At 43.6% G+C, this 22,806-nt stretch overlaps 1 protein-coding gene across 13 annotated transcripts in view; it reads right to left on the reverse strand.

Annotated features, from left to right (window-relative positions):
• Positions 1-22,806, reverse strand: part of LOC149183445 (uncharacterized) — a 246,867-nt gene that overhangs the window by 70,551 nt on the left and 153,510 nt on the right. The gene's annotated exons all lie outside the window — the stretch shown is intronic.

The following is a 22,806-nucleotide window of genomic DNA, read 5'->3' on the forward strand; positions in this document are numbered from 1 at the left end:
AATGTTCATTTCTTTCACAAAAAACACTCTTTAGGATTTCAAGATTTGCACATAAAATTTAATAAGCAAAAACAGATTTCTACAAGTGAAAAAAAATACCTCCAAGCACAAACTGCCTCCTCAAGCTTGCTCCAAGAAACCAACTCCTCAATGTTGCTCCAAATGGCTGCCCAAGAAGCTCCTCACTCCAGCTACAATGCTTGCCCAAGACTCCTCATTTCTGCTCCAAAAACAAACTCAACAACTCCTCACAAACTCTCACTGAAATTCTCACTCAAATGCATGGGATAGCTGTGAGGAAATGAGAGGGGTTGAGTGAGTTAAATAGGGTTTAGGAGAGGGGAATGGACCCCAAAGACCAAATAAACAAAAAATAAAGTGCTCTGGAGTCCCCCACACTTAACAATTTAAAAAAAATTGCAGTTTTTTTGGGTTGTTGGGTCATTGTACGCAACCCGGCCAAGCCGGCTGGGTTAAGAGCGAGCTGGCCAAGTTGTTAGACAACTCGACCAGCTTGGTATTAACCCGACCGGCCAAACCATTTCCTAGGCCGGGTCGTTGTTGGGAGGCCTAGCTCGAACCAACTCGGCCGAGTCGGTTCCAAGCCGACCGCTTTTAAAAACAGTGGTTTTGACAGTTCTTGGGATGGCCACACAATGGCTTAGAGATCAGGATAGGTTGGAGGGTTCCTCCAACTATGTCATTTGGAAGGCCACGATGTCCTTCATGTTGGATGAATATGGCCTGAAGCTCTACATAGACAATGGTGTGGCAGTTCCCCAAGATGCGGATCAGCTAAAAGAATACACAAAGGAAATGGCGAAGGCAACGCTGTTGATCCTGGATGCAGTCCGCGGCCATATAGTCTCACACATAACTCGCAAGGATACTACCAAGCAAATGTGTGATGCTCTCGCCCAGCGATATCAAGGTACTTTTGAGCAATGGAAGATGTTTCTGGAAGAAAAGTTGAGATGCATCAGGGTGCAGAAGGGGGAAGGCATAGATCCCTTCCTCACAAGGATTCAGGAGGTCTGGCACCAGCTTGCCACTGTTGGGGCAACACCTCAACTAAAAGAGCTAGTGAGATTGGCACTAAACAATGCCTCTGAGTAGTGGCAAATTTTTGTCGAAAGTATATTGGGCAAAGACAAGCTACCAGAATGGTACAGAATGTGTTCAGACTTGCAGCAGGAGGAGCTGAGGCGAGCTCTATTAAAGAGTTCCATCAGTGGTAGCAGTAGCAGCGGATCGAAGGTGGTGAAGGAGGAAGAGAATGTGGACCTCACATCAAAGGGTCCCAATCAGAGGCAAGGGGAACAGAGAAGAAGAAGGACCTATCTAAGGTAAAATGCTTTAAGTGTGGCTAGTTTGGCCACTACAGTACTCAGTGTCCTCTTAGAAAAAAGGACAAGCAGGGGAAGCAGGACTAGGCAACAACAAATGTTGATATAGATAGGTTGTCCTCCAGGTTGGAGGAAGACCTCGCAATGTTGGCAGCCATACCTCCAAGAGTGAGGTGGGGTGACTTGAAATTGTAGCCCGAGAGAGCTACAGATTTGGGTAGGATCCTTGAGGAGTCCACCTCATGGATCATTACCTAACTACAGGGGTCCACAGTATTCAGTAGCAGGATGGATTAGTGACAGTTGATGCAGTCAATACCAGAGTGACAACTGCAGACTAATAGCAGTCAAATGTTGAGGAGCGCAGTGTGGTGTTGACAACAGAGCAAGTGGCTCAGTAACAGAGTCAGCAGTAGCGCAAATTCTTCAGTGACAATGCAGATACTAGTAGCAGTCAGAGACTCGGGAGGCAGATGCATCATACTGAACACAGATGATTTAGTATTTTGGATGCTTCTCAGTTGCAGTAATTGCAGTTGCAACAACAACAAATGAGAGGGAGTTGTAGTGTAGATGCAGTGTTGACAACGATTCAGCAGCAACACAGATGCAGCATCGGAGTTGCACAGTAGTTAGTGGGCAGCAACAGCCCGACATCAGCAGCATGACAAAGGTGATACAGAGACAGGGTGTTGTGGTAGAATGTGCAGCACTAGAGAGATAACACAGTCCTCGCTAAGAGGGAGTGTTAGTTTTTGTAACGTCAGATGTGTTCTAGCCTCGAAATTTGATAAAGAGGCTAGAATGCATGAGATCTCCAAAACCCAAAAATCATTTCTGGAAATTCCACCTTGAGATAGCTTAATTACATTATTAACTAATTTTCAAATAGTTCACAAGTCAAAACTTAGGGAATATGGTTAATTAATAAAAATTAATTAAGTCAAAGTGCGAATAATCTAGAAACTCACATGGATCGACTTCAAGATCATCCTAGCCCTTTATTAAGATTTAATCTTGGTCATTGGAGAACCAACAGAGGATTATAAGAAGTCAATGGGCACTTGGAGAAAATACACCAGAAGTTCGATTTCCTTCGCAGATCGATTTCCAAAGAGTAGCAACAGTTACCAAATAGACAGAGATCGAAGCAAAGACAATGAGGTTCGAGGAAGATTTCCAGATCCAGTGAGTGCATTTGCAGAGAGGTAGAAGTACCATAGTGAGGCTAGCGTAATAGATGTGCAAAAGCCTTTGGAGGGAATTCGATTTAGATGGAGAGAAGCCGAATTTCAATTCTAGAGGTCGAGAAAGAGTTCCCAAAGGTCGAAGAGATAGTTTCTCAGCCAGTCGCAGAAAGGACGGCTACATGAGAAGTTGATTCAGGCTGAGCATGGCAGACACTGCGCTAGGGTGATGCAGGCCAACGCAAAGGTGTTGAAGTTTCTAAGTTTACTTAGTTAAAAACCCTCCATGCACTTTATTTGATTTATTCCTACCTACTTGTTATTTTCCTTAACAAGTTATTTACAATGTAAATACTGAAAAAAAACACTAGTGCATGCTCAACATATTACAGATCAACAACTAAAAAGAAACATAAACAAACACACCATATGACACCATTATTTTTGGACTAATGTCCCCAGAAAAACCCAATGCGAGAAAACCGGTGCAACTATCTGAGGGGTTTTCTTATTGAGCAATATCAGAGTACAATCTGGGTGTCGAAACTAGCCTACCCAACAGAGAATTTCCTTGGTAGTAATAACTCTCGGTTTCTGACAAATCTTCTGGATAAAACCCTGGATAATCCTTCCGGCAGCTGCTCAGCACCAATCTGCCCTAGAAACCCCAGCATCTGCCCAATCTGGACTGCGTCAGCCTCTCCTAGCCCAGCGTTGGCCCTGCGTCAGCCTCTCCTAGCCCAGCGTTGGCCCTGCGTCAGCCTATCCTGGCCTACGTCAGCTCTCTTAGCCTCTACGTCAGCTACGCTGGCCTCTTTGGTGCTTTGCATTGCACTTAGCTGCCTCTGTGTGGCCCTGCGTGAGCACTGGCTGTTTTGTTGCTCTCCCAGCACTATCTCTACCTCTCTACCTCTCTGTACTCAATGCCCCTCAGCTGCTCTCCGATCACTGATTCTATCTCTCTTAGCAAACCCCGCTCTAGAGAATAGAATGACTGATCACTCTGGTGTGTTCTCCAAGTGACCCTCAAGCCTCCTCTTATACTTTTCCTGTTGACATATCAACGGCCGAGATTAAGTCCCTAATCAACGGCTAAGATTAGATCTGGCTTGATCCATGTCTTTTGGACCATTCTAACACAGATTCATATTAATACACATTAATATTTTATTTTCCCTAAGTTTAGACTTAGGGACTCCATTAAAAATATTAATTATTTTAATATCTCATGATCTGTTTAAAATCTGCCCAAACCCTTTCTGGGTATTAGAGATCTCATGTGCCCTAACCTCTCCACCGAATTTCGTGGCTAGAGCACATCCAATGCTACTCCAAATCAACACTCCCTCTTAGCGAGGATTGTGCTCTAGCAATACTCCTCACTGAATATTATTCTGATCATCCGGCATCGGTACCTGTGCTAATGCTAGGCCTTCCTGCCCAACATCCTCTGCACTGCTGCATCCTGTACTGCTACCCATGGTTCTGCCACTGCCACTACTGCATCTGTACAACAGCTCTCTCTGCATCCATGTTGTCGCTGGTCCTTTCTCCCACCACTACATCCGCACTGCACCTCCTCTCATTATGTTGCATCGTGCTGCCCAATTCTGCACTGCAACTCGGTTACTGAGAAGTAAGTAACTAACCTCCCAATCTGACCTCCCTGTTGGGCTAGAGACACCCACTGATGCTGAAGCTCCCTCAGTCGCTGACAAGTGCTCCCTCTCTGATCTTTGCGCTACTACAAGAACTCCCTGCATCTCGCACCGTTGCACACCTCTCTATGTCAACTTGCACTAGTGCGACACTCCTGTGCCTCTCGCACTGCTGTAGCCTGCTAGCCTTGTGCTGTCTCGGGACTGCTGCACTGTAGCTCTCTTTGCCACTCCATCCACATTCGTCTCTACCGACTCAACCAGTCCTGCTACTCCTCGTCGGGACTCCCGTAGCAAGGTCTAATCCAAGAGGCTGGGTACCTCAAGGATCCTGCCCCTCATCGCCTGTAGTCCACCTAACTACAGCTCGATGTCTCCCCACTTTCGCTCAAGTGGTGCATGTGCACTCATGGCACAGTCATCATCTGTCAAAACTTCCTTCTCTGCCTGTGCTGGCGCTGCCTTAGTCTCGGAAGACTCTCCCTTACTCTTCTTCCTTGGACACTGGGTCGCATAATGACCTACCTCCCCACAGTGGAAGCACTTGATCTTGGAGAGATCTTTCTTCTTCTGCTTCTCTTGCCTTCCCTCAGATGCTAGGGCCACATATTCTTCCTCCTGCTTGACTTTGATCCCCTTGCTGCTGCTACCTGTCTTCGATTGTCGTCTGATCTCTCCCTGGCGAAGAGATGCCCACGTCTCGTCCCAAGGTGGAAGTGTTCCTCTTCCCAGTATACTCTAGACAAACACTTCCCAGTCTTCTGAGACAGCATTCAAGGTTGTCCTCACCATTAGCTCCTGATCCGGTGTTGCCCCTATAGCAGTCAACTGATCTTAGATCTCATTCAGTCCTCCAAGGAAGGTGTCAATCGATTGTCCCTTCTTCATCTGATACAACCTCATCTGATTCTCGAGCAACATTCTTCTCTGCATAGAAGTATGCTGGTACAGCTTCTTGAGAGCCTCCCACATCTCAAATGCCATTTCCTTCTCAGCTATGTGTGGTACTACATGATCCTTGACCCTATCAAGGATAATGCTCTTGGCCCTTGCCATCGCCTCCTCGTACCTATCATTATCACTGGGGTCGACTGGGACAGTTATTACCTTCAAGGCGAAGTTCTTGACATGATTCCTGTCAAGTACAGATAAGATTCTGGCCTTCCAGACTACGAAGTTCGATGCTTCGTCTAGTCTATCCTGGTCTCTTACTCCGTGTAGTGCCATGATGCTCCTCTACTTCCCTCCTGGAAGTTCTCTGTTCGACTCCTCTGAGTCTCTACTTCCCGTCTGGAATTTCTCTTCTGGACTCCCTCTGAGTCCTGATTTCCCTCCTAGAAATCCTTCTGCCGCTTGTCAAGATGCCCCCTACTCTGATCGTCTTGTGCAACCGCACCACTGATTCGGGTTCCTCGGCTAGAAACCTTGGTAGCAACTCCTTTGGCCTTGCTCTGTTAGGTACTGTTCTGACTACAGTACCTCACCAGCTCCACTCTGCAATATTCCTGCAGCCTTCTAAACCGCAGCAACTGCCTATCTGTGGATTGCGTCAGCCCCTCTCTACCTCGCGCTGGCCCTGCGTCACCCCGGATGGGTCTGCGTCAGCCCTAGGAGGCCCTGCGTCAACCCTTTGGCCCTTTATGTCAACAACGTTGGTCTCTCTGAGGCTTTGCGTAGCTCCCAGCTGCCTCTACGTCGCCCTGGCTGGCTCTGTGTCACTCCTTGGCTTCTGCGCTGCTAGAAACAGCTTCTGTCACCTCGGGACAGCAGATTTTTGCTGCTATTGCTCTGCTCCGCTGATGTCTTTTAGTCTTCCTGTGATTTGCAATCACACTCTGATACCATGTTGAAGTTTCTAAGTTTACTTAGTTAGAAACCCTCCATGCACTTTATCTGATTTATTCCTACCTACTTTTTATTTTCCTTAACAAGTTATTTACAATGTAAATACTGAAAATAAACACTAGTGCATGCTCAACATATTACAGATCAGCAACTAAAAAGAAACAGAAACAAACACACCATATTACAGATCAGCAACTAAAAAGAAACAGAAAAAAACACACCATATTGCACCATTATTTTTGGACTAATGTCCTCGGAAAACCCAATGCGGGAAAACTGGTGCAACTATCTGAGGGTTTTCTTATTAAGCAATATCATAGTACAATCTGAGTGCCGAAACTGACCTACCCAACAGAGAATTTCCTTGGCACTAATACCTCTCGATTTCTGACAAATCCACTGGCTGAAACCCCGTATAATCCTTCTGGCAGCTACTCAACACCAATATGCCCCAGAAACCCCAGCGTCTGCCCAATCTGGACTGCGTCGGCCTCTCCTAGCCCAGTGTGTGCCCAATCTGGACTGCGTCGGCCTCTCCTAGCCCAGTGTGTGCCCAATTTGGACTGCGTCAGCCTCTCCTAGCCCAGCGTTAGCCCTGCATCAGCCTATCTTGGCTTGCGTTAGCTCTATGAGCCTCTACATTAGCTATGCTAGCCTCTCTGGTGCTCTGCACAGCACTTAGCTGCCTCTACGTGGCCCTGCGTGAGCACTGGTTGCTCCTGCGTCTCTCTCTGGCTGTTCTGCTGCTCTCCCGGCACTATCTCTGCCTCTGTGCCTCTCTATACTCAATGCCCCTCAGCTACTCTCCGATCACTAATTCTGTCTCTCTTAGCAAACCTCGCTCTAAAGAATAGAATCACTGATCACTCTAGTGTGTTCTCCAAGTGACCCTCAAGCCTCCTCTTATACTTTTCCTGTTGACATATCAACCGCTGAAATTAAGTCCCTAATCAACGGCTAAAATTAGATTTGGCTTGATCCATGTCTTTTGGACCATTCTAACACAGATTCATATTAATACACATTAATATTTTATTTTCCCTAACTTCAGACTTAAGGACTCCATTAAAAATATTAATTATTTTAATATCTTTTGATCTGTTTAGAATCTGCCCAAACCCTTTCTGGGTATTGGAGATCTCATGTGCCCCAACCTCTCCACCGGATTTCGCGGCTAGAGCACATCCAATGCTACCCCAAATCAACAGAAGTACCCCAAATCAACAAAAGGTATTTTGGACGACTTACTTGGAGCTACAGTTAGAGCCCGGATTTTCCTGTAGGGTGAAGAAAATCCCTCACTAAATTTTTGCGAGTATTTTTCTCTGTACGATTGCCAAATTCGACATCCAGATTATTGTACTCAGAATCTCTCATTGTTGCATACTAATAAAACCCTTAGCTGCTGCACCGGTTTTCCCAAGTTGGGTTTCTCAGAGGACAATCGTCCAAAAATAACAGTGTCATTTTTATTTTGTGTGCTAGAATTTTCTCAGTTTCCAGCGCTATTATTTGTGAAGGTTGCGGTGTGATTTATTTGATATTTGTCGTAGCAGATAAATTGTTAAAATAATTAACAATTAGAAAATAAATTCCAGTTGTTGCAATACAATTCCAATTTTGGAATTTTCATAGTACATGCCAAAACCCACTATGGAAGGGCATCCCACCATGAAGTACCCCATCGATTCCATGATTTGTAAGCTCTTTTACTTGATTATTCTAATGATTTTTTGTATTAGAAGCCAAGGCGACGCATTGGATCATATGCAGAATTGCAAGTGCGTCTCCATTTGGAGTTTGGTCTCCCTATACGGAGTCCAAGCCCTCCAGAGAGCCACATTGGCACTTGTAGGTTGACCAATGAGAGCCATGGGCCTCCACCATAGCAAAGATTACTTCATGATCCCCAGCACCATTCAGTGATTGCACGTTTTCCACCCTTTTGGATGAGGATGATGCACCTGGACTACCATGCCTAGCAAACTACACACTTCTACCACACACTTGGCAAAGTTTCTAGGGTCTAGATGAGAATGTGTCTCACTGCAGGAGACAAAGGGAGGGATTATGTCATCATCCTAGCCCTTACAGATGGTTTACAGACAATATCGATGCACTTAGAGACCCATGAGGATGCCCTAGCACCCCCACACCCACTTGGGAGCACCACAGTGACTTGCTTGGAAAACAAGAGCCCAACCCCTTGTCCACTATGTTTGTGTTGATTTCTGGTAGCATTGGATGTGCTCTAAGCCTCAAAATTTGTAGGGAGGCTTGGACACATGTATTCCACAATACCTAGAAATCGTTTTGAGAAATTCCACCTGAATACAATTTTTATTAAAATAATTAATTATTTTTAATAGGTACCTAAGTCTAAACTTAGGAAATTAAAATAATTAAAGGGTATTAATCTAACTATGCGTGAAACTTCTAAAAGAAGACGAAGATCAAGCCAAAATGATTTGAGCCATTGGCTAGGATCTAATCTGGACCGTTGGTTCTCAACAGAAGGATTATAAGAGGAGGCTTGAGGGGCATTTGGAAGACACATCGAGTGGGAGATCAGAAGATTGAATTTTTGAAGCACAACAGTTGCTGGGAAGAGAATTTGAAGTGATCTTTTGCAGTGAGGGGCAAGGATAGTTTTGGTTGGAGATTTCTCCCGATCTGGGAATACTCAATAGAGAAGTCAGAGAGAGATCCAACATAGGCAGCACAAAGCCGGAGAGGCTAACGCAGAGGCAGCGCAAAAGCTCAAAGTGGATCCGTAAATTTGCTGGAGAATCGTTTTCCAGAGCCAGAAGCCGGGGTGTGAGATCAGGAGGGCAGAAGTCGAAGTCTCAGAGGCAAATTTATCAGCTGAGATGAGTGATGCAGACCTCGGTAGCTATGACATAGGGCCTATGCAGTGATTGCGTAGAAACCATGCAGAGGCATCCAGGGGCTGTCCATTCAGTGGTTGGATCAGCCAGGATCTCCAATCATAGTGTGAGGTAATCTCACTCATCTCTCTGTCAGTAATATTCTCTATATTGGAGAGCTAGCAGGGCATCCAGAGATTGTATTCAAAATTACTGTGACATAATAATAAAAACCTTAGCTGCTGCACCGGTTTTCCCACACTGGATTTTTCTGGGGACATTTGTCCAAAAATAACTATGTAGATGTGGTGTATTTCTTTCTTGTTTAGTTTCTTGTTTCTACATTTTATTTAAGTGATGAAGGATGCAGTGTATTAGTTTCGGTGTTTACTATAGGAAATAGTAAATAATTGTGTTCAGTAATTAACAAATAGAAGAAACATAATCAGTTGTTGCAGTAGAAATTTGGGCCTCCAAATTTTCACATGGTATCAAAGCCACAGGTGAAACAAGAGAACAGAGCCGGAAAAGCCCAGTGTTGAAGGAAGAAGGGAAGTTGAAGTGCTTCATAGGGAAGTTGAAGTGAATCGAATCCCCAGAGGGTTTGCGCAGTCCAAGCCAGGAGGGCAAGATCTTTGTGGAAAATATCTCTCTGAGTGAGTTGACAGAGAGGTAGGATTTCCAAATCGAAATTTGTTAGCGGCATAAGAAGGAGCAGCGGAGCAACTTCAGCGAAGAGGAATTTTTGGTGTGACACAATTTCTGCAAGCAGTTGTTGGGCAGAAAGACATTAGAAGGAAGAAGAGAGACACCTGAGGGAATTTCTTCCTAAGAGAATTCCTAGCCAGGAAATTCGAATTCTCATTTGCTAAGCAGCAGCAAGGGGCAGCAGATCTACTGACTCCAGCAGGGAGTGCGTGAGCTAGCCCATCAGCAGCGCAAAGGAGAGAGGAGGTGATTCGTCTTTTTCGATTGGCAGAGATGGCAACCAGTGGATTGAGAGATTAGGATCGGTTGGATGGTGCATCCAACTATGTGATCTGGAAGGTGAGGATGTCATGTCTTCTGGATGAAGTTCCTAAGTTGCACGAAACGGGGAAACGGAAATGAGTTTCCGAAACGGGAAGCAAAACGAAACGCGACCTCCCCAAATTTTGGAAACGGGGAAACGCGAATATATATATATAATATATATATATATATATATATATATTAAAAATATTTAAAAATTATTATTATATATATGTGCAATCATGAAGCATGAATGATACATTTACATTATATGATTATAATTTATTACATTTAAACATTAAGATTAAATTTACATCACATTTACTCATGAGTCATGAATGATCACATAATGAAAATAAAAATATAGGAAAATCCAAAATCAGCCTTTATTTATATTAGTATATGAGGCTGCAAGTACAATAAAGACTATAAGGCTGCAAGAACTGTAGAGACGAGTCACAAAAGACTAATCCTCATCATAACAATCCTCATCAAAAATAGAAGCAGCACAATGCTCAATAGTGGATGGTAGTGCTGAAGAAGATGATGCACCAATTCCACTATCAGATTCGGCCTCAATATTTAGGGCAGCAAGAGAGAGATCCAAATCAGGATTTTCTGCATCCACATCCCATTCTTTAGAAGGACCACTGTTGTATTCTGGACCCCTACGAGATGCAAGGCGAAGGTTGGAGTGCACATAAACAAGATCCACTGCTTTCTGTGAGCCCAACCTATTGCGCTTCACAGAATGAATAAAACCATAAGTGCTCCAATTCCTTTCTGCTGATGAAGAGCTTGCCACTTGTGAAAGAATACGAATGGCAAGGTTTTGCAAATGTACACCATTTGCTCCATGACAAATCCACCACCTAACTGGATTCATGGTGCTTCTCTCCTCCAAAGCTGATATATCTGCATAATCATCTATTCCTGCAGCAAAAATGGCAAATTCCTCCTTTACCTCCCTATGTAGATGAGAAGGAAACATTCTCATAAGGGCTTTTTTCACCCCAGTAGCCACCTCTCTATCCTTATGGGGTGCCTTCCTCTTCCCATTGCTTTTAGCAATAAGCTCCTCATCATAAAATTTGGGGTTCAAAGCATGTGCTAAAGTGTGCAATGGTGTATTGAAATTGTTCCACCTATCAACAATGATTTTCTTGATCAAACCAGCAAAATGATCATCAACAAACAAAAGTTGTGGAGACTCCTGCGAAATGATTTCCATAGTTTTCTCAACCATGGAATCCATGCCATCATATACCTCTCCCAAGAAAGGTTGGTCAGTGTCAGCACTCCGGAGAAGCTCAAATGCAGGGGTTGTGAACTTTAGCAAGAAATCTACCTTGCTCCACCAATCCTCATCAAGGCTCTACGCACCATAGATCCCCGCTTTGAATCTGCTTGCCTCCACTCAATCCAAAGTTGACTCACCACCATAGAAACTAATGCATGCTTAACCTCAACAAGGCGGCGCAACATCGCAAAGTTTGAGGCATATCTTGTCTCAGCAACTTTTAACAACTCCAATTTGGAGTACTCTCGAAATATGGCCTGAGACTGGTGGTGGTTGGTGATGAATTTGATAATCTCCCTTGCTTCCCCTGTGAGTTCCTTTATCCAGGAAACTTTGTTGTCGATCTCCTCTAAGATCAGATTCAGATTATGGACAATGCATGGTGTCCAAAAGATGTGGTCACACTTCCCCTCAATAATTAAACCTGCAGCTTTGCAAACCGGTGCATTATCCGTGATAACTTGCACCACCTTGTTAGGCCCTATTTGTTCAATAGCTTTTATAATAACATCAGCAATGTATTGTGCATCTTTCACCTCTCCTGAGCAGTCTTCTACCTTGATAAACATTGCTCCTTTGGGGGAAGTGGCAATGATATTTATCAATGGTCTGCGCCTCATATCTGTCCAACCATCTGAGACTATGGTAACCCCAGAGCTACTCCAGGAAGAACGAATTGGAGCTAAAATGTCCTCCATAAGGTCCTTCTCATTTTTGAGAAGCTGGGTTCTGACTTTCTCATAGTTGGGCCCCTTGTACCCTTGAGGAGCTTTGTTAACTGCCCTTATCATATCTTGCCAGTAAGGAGAGCGAACAACATTGAATGGGATACCACATGCATAAATGCACCTAGCCACTCTGGAATCAGTTTCTTCTCTTGCTTGCACATTCACCAATCTAGCAATTCTGCTATCCTGAACTGAAGGGGATGCCCCTGGGCCTCTGGTATTTTTGGGTGTTGGTTGTTCATGTTGTCGAGTGTGACCAACTCTCCTCTTTCTTGCTTCAACTACAATCCTTGGCTCAATGTTAGATGGAGCTTGAGTAAGCTCATCATGCCTTCTCTTAGTACCATCCGCCTCATCTTGCTCTCTTTGATATGCCCTCCTTGCCAACGGATCTGATGTTTTTGTGCAACCTGAAATCCCCTGTCCTCCTCCATGCAATAGATGCGCCTTCACTCTTGGGTAGGAGCCCTTGTACGTATTATTGCAAAGATTGCATCGCCATTCCCATGAGCCACCACCTCCACATCTTTGAAGCTTCGTCACATGCCTCCAAAGAGGATAATATTCAGCCCTTGGGTTGGCCCTAGGGATTGAACTTGCAGCTGCACTTTGGCTGGAAGCCATTGCTGCAAAAATAAATTAAAAAAACAAATCTGTAAATAATAAAAACGTTTTTCATATTTTTGGCTATATAAACCCTAGAAAAATTAAAGAAATAGTAAGAAAAAAAACTAAGAAATGAATGTGGCTTACCCAAATTAATTTTCTGTTGCTGAATCTACCCTAAAATGCTAGAAAAGAGGAGAAATATGGCTGTAGCTGAGCCAAATCTGCTGCAAAAATAAATTTAAAAAACAAATCTATCAATAAAAAACGTTTTTCATATTTTTGGCTGCCTAAACCCTAGAAAAATTGAAGAAATAGTAAGAAAAAACTAAAAAAATGAATGTGGCTTACCCAAATTAATTATCTGTGGCTGAGACTACCCCGAAATGCCAGAAAAGAGAAGAGAAATATGGTTGTAGCTGAGCCAAATCTGCTGCTACTGAAATCTCCTGCTGAAATCTCTTTCTCTTGCTGCTGAAATCTCTTTCTCCTGCTGCTGAAATCTACTTTGCTCACTGCTCAAAACACCCTAGCTGAAACAACTGCCAGTCTCCAAGAGAAACGACTTGCTAAATAGTGTGATGAGAGAATGAGACAAACTGCTCTTTTATAACTTTAGAATAGGTTTCTAGAACATCCCAGAAACCTAAAAAAAATTTAAAAACAAATTAAAAAAAAAAAAATTTAAAAACAACACATAAATTTGGGGAAACGTGGCTCGTATGGCCTGGAAACACGTTTCCAGGCCGTACGGTACGCGTTTCCGGGTTTCGTTTCGTTTCCCGGGAGGAAACGACCCCTAGGGCCACGTTTCCTGCAACTTAGGGATGAGCATTTTCTCAAGATCTACGTCGACAGTGTGGTAGTTCAGCCTGCGGATCCAGATCCGCTCAAAAAGTACAAGGGATAGATGGTGAAGGCCAAGCGGATGATCCTATGGAGTGAGAGATAACGTAGTGTGTCACATTGTCGACAAGGATACTGACCGACAGAGGTGGGAAGCATTGGCCACACTATACGAAGGTTCTTCCGAGCAGCGGACGATGTACTTGGAGTAGAAGATGAGATCCTTGTAGATACAGAAGGGGAAACACATGGATCCGTTCCTTGCAAAGCTTCAAGAGACCCGTGATGAGTTGGTAGTTGTGGGGTCAACACCTCAACCTACCGAGATGGTGAGGCTGGCTCTAAATTCGGTCTCGAAGAATGGCAATTGTTTGTCCAGAGCATCCTGGGCAAAGAGAGATTGCCAGATTGGGAAGGAATGTGGGCCACTCTTCAATAGGAAGAGAAGAGGAGAGACTTACTCAAGTGCAAGCTTGACAGTAGCAGCAACAACATTGGCCCAAGGAGGAGGATGAGAATGCAACGCTCACATCTAAGGGGCAGCAGGAGCAACGAATAAGAAGAAAGATATTTCGAAGATCAAGTGCTTCTGGTGTGGCGAATTGGGTCACTATGCTACACAGTTTCCTCTCAAGAAGAAGGACAAGAATGAAAAGCATGATCCGAAGGATGCATCCGCACAGATTGAGGAGGAGGAGTTTGCCATGATTGCCTAGAGATGGGGTGATATAGAACTATAGTTTGAAAGAGTTGCAGTTGCGCAAGATCCTTGAGGAGTCCACCTCTTGGATCAATACCTTCCTACAGGAGCCCAGATTAGAAGTAGCAGAAATGACCGGTGTTAGTCGGTACAGAGGGGTGTTGGAGTGACAGTTGCAGTGGCTAGGAGCGCCAGAGACTGAGCAGTGCAGAGCAGAGTTGGCTACAGTGCAGTTGACACATAGCAGAGGTCAGCAGCAACGTAGAGGTTTCAGAGGGTCAGTGCAGAGACTAGCAGCAGTCAGAACTCCAGCAACAAGATGCATCATACTGAACACCAGTTCAGTAATTTCAGATGCTTTTCCATTGCTGATGTAGTAGCAGCAACAGTTGGAGAAGATTGCAGTGCAGATGCAGTATTGGCAGTAGCAGGGCTAGCAACAGCGTGGATGCAAAATTTAAGAGGGAGTTGCAGTGTTGGCACTAGCAGTGTTAGCAGAAGTACAGATGCAGCATTTGCGCAGTAGTTGGTGGGCAGTGGTGTCATATACATCAGCAGCGCAAAGGAAGATGTTACATAACATGGTAATGCTTCAGCAAGATGCATTGCTAGAGCATATTCCTCGCTAAGAGGGAGTGTTGATTTCTGGTAGCATCGGATATGCTCTAAGCCTCAAAATTTGCAGGGAGGCTTAGACACGTGTATTCCACACTACCCAAAAATCGTTTTGGGAAATTCCACCCAGAAACAATTTTTATTAAAATAATTAATTATTTTTAATGGGTGCCTAAGTCTAAACTTAGGAAATTAAAATAATTAAAGGGTATTAATCTAACTGTGGGTGAAACTTCTAGAAGAAGACAAGGATCAAGCCAAAATGATCTGAGCCATTGATTAGGATCTAATCTAGACCATTGGTTCTCAACAGAAGGATTATAAGAGGGTTCTTGACGGGCATCTGGAAGACACATCGAGTGGGAGATTAGAAGATCGAATTTCTGAAGCACAACAGTTGTTTGGAAGAGAATTCGAAGTGATCTTTTGCAGTGAGAGGCAGGGATAGTTCTGGTTGGAGATTTCTCCTATTCCAAGAATACTCAGCAGAGAAGGCAGAGAAAGATCCAGCAGAGGAAGCCAGAACCAAAGAGGTTGACGCAGGGCCACGCAGAGGCAACGCAGAAGCCCGGAGGGGATCCGTAAATTTGCTGGAGAATCAATTTCCAAAGCCAGAAGCCTGGGTGTGAGACCGGGAGGGCAAAAGTCGAAGTCTCAAAGACAAATCGATCAGCCGGGAGGAGTGACACAGACCCCAGTAGCTGTGACACAGGGCCTATGTAGTGATTGCGTAGAGACTGCGCAGAGGCAACCAGGGGCTGGCCATTCAGTGGTTAGATGAGCCAGGATCTCTAGTGATAGTGTGAGGTAATCTCACTCATCTCTTTGTCAGTAAAATTCTCTGTACTGGATAGCCAGCAGGCCATCCAGAGATTGTATTCAGAATTACTACTGCATAATAATAAAACCCTCAGCTGCTACACCGGTTATCCCACACTGGGTTTTTCCGGGGATATTTGTCAAAAAAGAACTGTGTAGATGTCTTGTGTATTTCTTTCTTGTTCAGTTTCTTGTTTTGCATTTTATTTAAGTGGTGAAGGTTGCAGTGTATTATTTCAGTGTTCATTGTAGGAAATAGTAAATAATTTTGTTCAATAGTTAACAAATAGAAGAAACGTAATCAGTTGTTGAACTAGAAATTTCGGCCTCCAAATTTTCACATGGTATCAGAGTTGCAAGTGAAACAAGAGAACAGAACCAGAAGAGCCCAGTGCTGAAGGAAGAAGGGAAGTCGAAGCGCTGCATAGGCAGCAAATTGAATCCCCAGGGATTTGTGCAGTTGAGGCCAGGAGGGCAAGATCTTCGTGGAAAATCTCTCTGAGTGAGTCGAAAGAGAGGTAGGATTTCCAGATCGAAATTTGTCAGCCACAGAGGGAGCAGCGCAGTAGCTTCAGCGAAGAGGAGTTTCTGGTGTGACGCAGTTTTTGCAAGCAGTTGCTGGGCAAAATGACGTTAGAAGGAAGAAGAGAGACACCTGAGGGAATTTCTTCCTCAAAGAATTCATAGCTAGGGAATTTGAATTCTCATTTGCTAAGCAGCAGCAAGGGGCAACAGATCTACTAACTCCCGCAAGGAGTTTGTAGGCCATCCCAACAGCAGCGCAGAGGAGAGAGGAGATCATTCGACTTTTTCGATTGGCAGAGATGCAGCCAGTGGATTGAGAGATCAAGATCTATTGGATGGTGCATCAATATATGTGATCTGGAAGGCAAGGATGCCATGCCTTATGCATGAACATTTTCTCAAGAACTACATCGATAGTATGGTAGCTAAGCCTGCAGATCCAGATCGCTCAAAAAGTACAAGGGAGAGATGGTGAAGGCCACGCGGATGATCCTCAATGGAGTGAGAGATCACGTAGTGTGTCACATTGTCGGCAAGGATATTGCCCGACACATGTGGGAAGCATTGGCCACGCTATACAAAGGTTCTTCCGAGCAGCGAAATATGTACTTTGAGTAGAAGATGAGATCCACGCAGATGCACAAGGGGGAACACATTGATCCATTCCTTGCAAAGCTTAAGGAGACCCGTGACGAGTTGGCAGTTGTGGGGTCAACATCTCAGCCTACCGAGATGGTGAGGTTGGCTCTAAATTCAGTCTCAAAAGAATGGGAAGTGTTTGTCCAGAGCATCCTAGGCAAAGAGAGATTGCCAAATTGGGAAGGAATGTGGGCCGCTTTTCACCAAGAAGAGATGAGGAGAGACTTAGTCAACTGCAAGCTCGACAGTAGCAGCAGCAGCAGTAGGTCGAAGCCCAAGTAGGAGGATGAGAATGTAGCCCTCGCATCTAAGGGGCAGCAGGAGCAGCGGAAGAAGAAGAATGATATTTCAAAGACCAAGTACTTCCAATGTGGAAAACTGGGTCACTACGCTACACAGTGTCCTCTCAAGAAGGACAAAGATAACAAGCATGATCCGAAGGCTGCATCCGCACAGATCGAGGAGGAGGAGTTTTCCATGATTGCCCAGAGGTGGGGTGATATAGAAATGTAGTTTGAAAGCGTTGTAGTTGGGCAGGTTCCTTGAAGATTCCACCTCTTGAATCAATACCTTGCTACGGGAGCCCAGATCAAAAGTAGCAGGATGGACCAGTGTCAATTGGTGTAGAGGGGTGTCAGAGTGACAGTTGCAATGGCTAGGAGTGCCGGAGACTAAGCAGCACAGAGCAGAGTTAGCTACAGTGCAGTTGGCACAGAGCAGAGGTCAGCAGCAGCGCAGAGGCTTCGGAGGGTTAGCACAGAGACTAGAAGCAATCAGAACTCCGGCAACAAGATGCATCATATTGAACACGAGTTCAGTAATTTCGGATTCTTTTCCATTGTTGATGCAAAAGCAGCAGCAGTTGGAGAAGATTGCAATGCAAATGCAGTATTGGCTGTGGTCGGGCCAGCAGCAGCATGGATGCAGAATTTGAGAGGGAGTTGTAGTACAAATGCAGTGTTGGCAATGGCAGTGTTAGTAGTAGCACAGATGCAACATTTGCGCAATAGTTGGTGGGCAGTGATGTCAGACATTAGCAGCGCAGAGGAAGATGTTATAGAATAGGTTGATGCTTCAGCAGGGTGCATTGCTAGAGCACATTCCTCGCTAAGAGGGAGTGTTGATTTCTAGTAGCATCGGATGTGCTCTAAGCCTGAAAATTTGCAGGGAGGCTTGGACACATGTATTCCACAATACCAATAAATCGTCTTGGGAGATTCCACCCGAAGATAATTTTTATTAAAATAATTAATTATTTTTAATGGGTGCCTAAGTCTAAACTTAGGAAATTAAAATAATTAAAGGGTATTAATCTAACTGTGGGTGAAACTTCTAGAAGAAGATGAGGATCAAGCCAAAATGATATGCGCCATTAATCAGGATATAATCTGGGTCGTTGGTTCTCAACAGAAGGATTATAAGAGGAGGCTTGAGGGGCATTTGAAAGACACATCGATTGGGAGATCACAAGATCGAATTTCTAAAGCACAGCAGTTGCCGGGAAGAGAATTCAGAGTGATATTTTGCAGCGAGGGGCAAGGATAATTCTGGTTAGAGATTTCTCCTGATCCAGGAATAATCAGCAGAGAAGGCAAAGAGAGATCCAGCAGAGGCAGCGCAGAGCCAGAGAGGCTGACACAGGGCCACGCAGAGGCAACGCAAAAGCCTAGAGGGGATCTGTAAATTTGTTGGAGAATCGATTTCTAGAGCCACAAGCCAAGGTGTGAGACTTGGGAGGGCAGAAGTAGAAGTCTTAGAGGCAAATCGATCAGCGTGGAGGAGTGGTGCAGACCCAGTAGCTATTACGCAGGGCCTACGAAGTGATTGCGTAGAGACTGCACAGAGGCAGCCAAGGGCTGGCCATTTAGTGGTTGGATCAGCCAAGATCTCCAGTGATAGTGTGAGGTAATCTCACTCATCTCTCTGTCAGTGATATTCTCTGTACTAGATAGCCAGCAGGGCATCCAGAGATTGTATTCAGAATTACTACTGCATAATAATAAAACCCTCAATTGCTACACCGGTTTTCCCACACTGGGTTTTTCTGAGGACACTTGTCCAAAAATAACTGTGCAAATGTATTGTGTATTTCTTTCTTTTTCAATTTCTTGTTTCTGCATTTTATTTAAGTGGTGAAGGTTGCAATGTATTAGTTTCGTGTTTACTGTATGAAACAATAAATAATTTTGTTCGGTAATTAAAAAATAGAAGAAACGTAATTAGTTGTCGCTGTAGAAATTTGGGCCTCCAAATTTTCACAGTTTGGGGTTCATTCCCTCACCATGGCACACTTTGGACTTCATTGGGCCTTCTCAATGGCCCAACGATTCATCATATTCATTATTTTTCCCACTTGAGAGGCTATTCTTTGTATTATTGAGCTATCTTGGTGGGCTTGGCACCAAGTCATTTTATTATTTTGTGTTATTTTATTATTTGGGGCTATATTAGGCTAATTGATTCCCCTTTTGAATTGTATAAATAGATGAGAGGTGATTCATTTCTCTCATCATCACTTGGATTGGATTGGTATCTCTTAAGAGATTTTTGCACTTTTTTGCTAGGTGAATTTTTTGAACCTTTGTTGATGCACTATGATGTTTGGATTTTCTCTATTGTCTTTGGAGCTTCTTTCTAATGCGAAGTTGATGAATGGATATACTATCTCTCTCATGTAAGTAGAATTTTGATGTTATTCTTGTTATTTTACTGGTTTACTGCATGTTATGGTTATCATTATTCTTGTATGGGTTAAAATAACTGTGAAATTCTTCTGGAAACCTTGAATGAGTGATTTAATGCATGCGTTGTACTTGAAGAGAGTGGGTGAATGTTCCTAGAGGCACCTAAAAGGTTTTAATGCTTGAAACTTTATCTCTTTGACAAATTTGACCTAGTTGTTGCCCTTGGAGAGGCTAGCAAAGATCAATTAGGGCTCCTTAGCTCATGAAAATTCTCGATCCATGTGTATCTTGACTCCATTAAGCCCAAGCAATAAGGAATTGATCCTCATATCCCTTTGGTGGTCAAATTTACCTCTCTTTTCTTCATTTTTCCAAATTCTAGGTCTAACCCTAGAGGGTCAACTAGGGCATCAAGTAAAATATTTTATAGCTATCCAAACACCTTGAAAATTGGTCCACAACTGTGTTGGGGTCTTCTCAAGGGGTCCTCCAAATTTGAGCACAATCCGACAGTGGAATCCCGAGATATTGCAAGCCCTAGCTCGAGGATCATTTCTCTCCCTAGGCTGATTTGGGTTAGTGTCCTCATTTGGATCATTGCATTTCAATCCTCAAAGAAAATTTGTCCTTTGATCCTCTTCTCTTCCATAATTAGGTCAAGCCCCTCCTTGGTTGATCAACTCCATACCCTTGACCTAATTCTGGGTCCACTTGGTCCTTTGTGGTCCCGCAACTTTATAACTCTAATTTCACAAAGATCACATAAAGGCCAATTCTCCACAAGGATTCTCTGGTCTAGGAATCATCTTGACAAAATATATTCCCAAACCCTAGCCTCGAGAATCCCTTTAGCCCTTCCTAGAGAGCCCACCACCTTGCTTTTGAAGCAAGCAAGCTATCTAATTGAGCCTCTCTTGTGAATAGGCCTTGGGAATCACTTCTTATCCTTTCATAGATTCATCCTTCCTTGTGATTCCTCTTATACTGGGTCTCCTCCCATCAGTGAAATTCCATAAAGAGTAGGGAGCCTTAGCTGAGGTGATAGTGGGCTATCGCTCCATTGTTTCCCTTGACCTAGTAGTTGCCTTATAGGATCCCCTCCTAGGGACCCTGCTAGTTTGAGTGGTAACAAAGCCTATTCTCTCAACTTGGCACACTTTGGACTCCACTAGGCCTTCTCAATGGCCCATTGACTCATCATGTTTATTATTATGCCCTTTTTAGAGGCTTATCTTTCTATTTTGGAGCTATCTTGGTGGGCTTGTCACGAAGGCATATCATTATTGTACATTATTTTATTATTTGGGGTTAAATTAGGTCAAAGGTATGGAATTGATCAACTAGAAGCCATTTCTCCTTTAGGATTCTTAGGTCTAGGACACCTCTTATTAAAGGATATTCTCCAACCATAGGTCCAGGTATCCTCATAGCCCTTCTTAGAAAGCTAATCACTTTGCTTTCAAAGCAAGCAAGCCAATTATTTGAGCCTCTCTAGTGAATAGGCTTTAGGAAACACCCCATATCTTATCATTGATACATCTATTCTTGTGTTTCCTCTCATACTGGGACTCCCATCGGTGAAAGTACGTAAAGAGCAAGGAGCCTTCGCCGAGGTGACAGTGGGATATCGCTCCATTGTTGCCCCTTGACCTAGTAGTTGCTCTATAGAATCCCCCCCAGGACCCCTACTAGTTTGAGCAGTAACAGGTCCAACTAAAGAAACTACATTTACAACATACTCTAGATCTGATCTAGCTTATCAAGCCCTAGATCTGTCCTTTGATCTGCTTGGCTTATCTAGATCCCCAATGTTGTACCCATGTACCTGTTGAAGAATGTAACTATGTTTGGTCTTCATTAATTGTATTTGAGTCACAAATGAAATGTATTTATCAAAAGAATGAAAAAAAAAATTATTATTATTATTATTATGACTTATTAAAGCATGGGTTTCATGCTTGAGTCATCATGTTTTAGGTCAAAGTCCCCATTGAAGACTTCTAGGATTTATTCTAAGTCATTAGATTCATTGTCCATTTAAAGAGACCCTTCTTGGGCTTTTGAATCATGTAAAAAGAATTATTATTGAGTCAAATTAGGTATTTGTCACCTCCACACCAAGTCTGCCTCAAGGAGATCAAGTTAACCTCAAACTAGGTAATTCAACCTCACCAAAAGCCTATATATTGGAGCAGTTCGAATTCATTTGGTGTCGTCACTCTCTCACACACAAGTTTGATATCCACAAGAAAGAGCTAGAAAAGTGCGAAGTAGGAAAAGAAGGCTAAAAGGAGTGCGAAATTGGAGAAGAAGGAAGAAAAAGTCAAGATTGAAATTTTGGGCTATCTATCTCTCTCTCATTTGGATTCCTCTAGGAGATCGAAGTCTCTCTTGCCAAGTCGAAGTTGTTGTTGCTACCAGTTGTTGGGTCAAAGTTGTTGCTACTACCAGTTGTTGGGTCGAAGTTGCTGCTGAAGGGTTATCATCTACAAGAAAGAAGAAAGGGCTAACTTGGAGTGGAGGAAGTCTCTATCTAGGTCAAGAGTCTTGTATTATCTTAGGAAGTTATTAAGGAAGAGTTGTTGACTGGATTTTCCCCAAGATAGGGTTTTTCCCTAGTTGTCCGCCTATATCTGGTGTTTGTGATCCTTGTGCTATTGTTTTGGTAATTGCTTGATGAACTAAAAGACAAAAGAAGAACATAAAGATATGAAATTCACAAGTAATTATCTATATAAAGAAAATATTTTGCCTTTCTGATTTTTTAACAGTACCTTCATTGGACCCAACACACTTGAGTATCACAATCCTCACTCGAGAAAACCCCTCTCAATGGCTCTTGCTACTATATGGTTTGTCCTTCTCCTCTCCTTAGCCTTTCTTTTATAAATTTTCATTGAGCTAAATCCCTAACCCTAATCTCCAAAGTGATGGATCACTGAGATTAGATCTCATCTCACTTGAGATCAACGTTTGAGATTAAACATAATCACTAAAACAAATACTTTACTTTTCCTAAATTTCTTTAGCTCAATAGCCAACATAATCAAGTATGTGCTTAGTTAAACTTAGGCTAAGTTACAATAGCAACTTAATATTGATGCTCTAGAATTGAGCCACAGAACAAGTCAAAGTGGCATGGAAACACTTTGGGTCAGAGGAAGCCACTTGGGAAATGGTTGACACCATGAAGGCAACATACCCATCTTTGTGGGTGCGAAAATGGTGAAACCCTAGAACGCGGCCGTCTATTTATGGGAGGTATGAGTTAAGTGTCAATGGCGACAGCAGTTACAATGAACGACGATTTTTGGGCACATGACTATGGTGGATGGGGCTAACACTTCTTGGCGCGGGTGAGGCAGGACAACAAGCAGTGGAAGGGAATAGACCGGCGGGAGGTCTTCTTAGAATATTCACTGGACCAGGG

The sequence above is a fragment of the Pinus tabuliformis genome, chromosome 3_2 (assembly GCF_031772625.1).
Source record: "Pinus tabuliformis cultivar Carrire ecotype Pingquan chromosome 3_2, CPIR1, whole genome shotgun sequence".
Lineage (NCBI taxonomy): Eukaryota > Viridiplantae > Streptophyta > Pinopsida > Pinales > Pinaceae > Pinus > Pinus tabuliformis.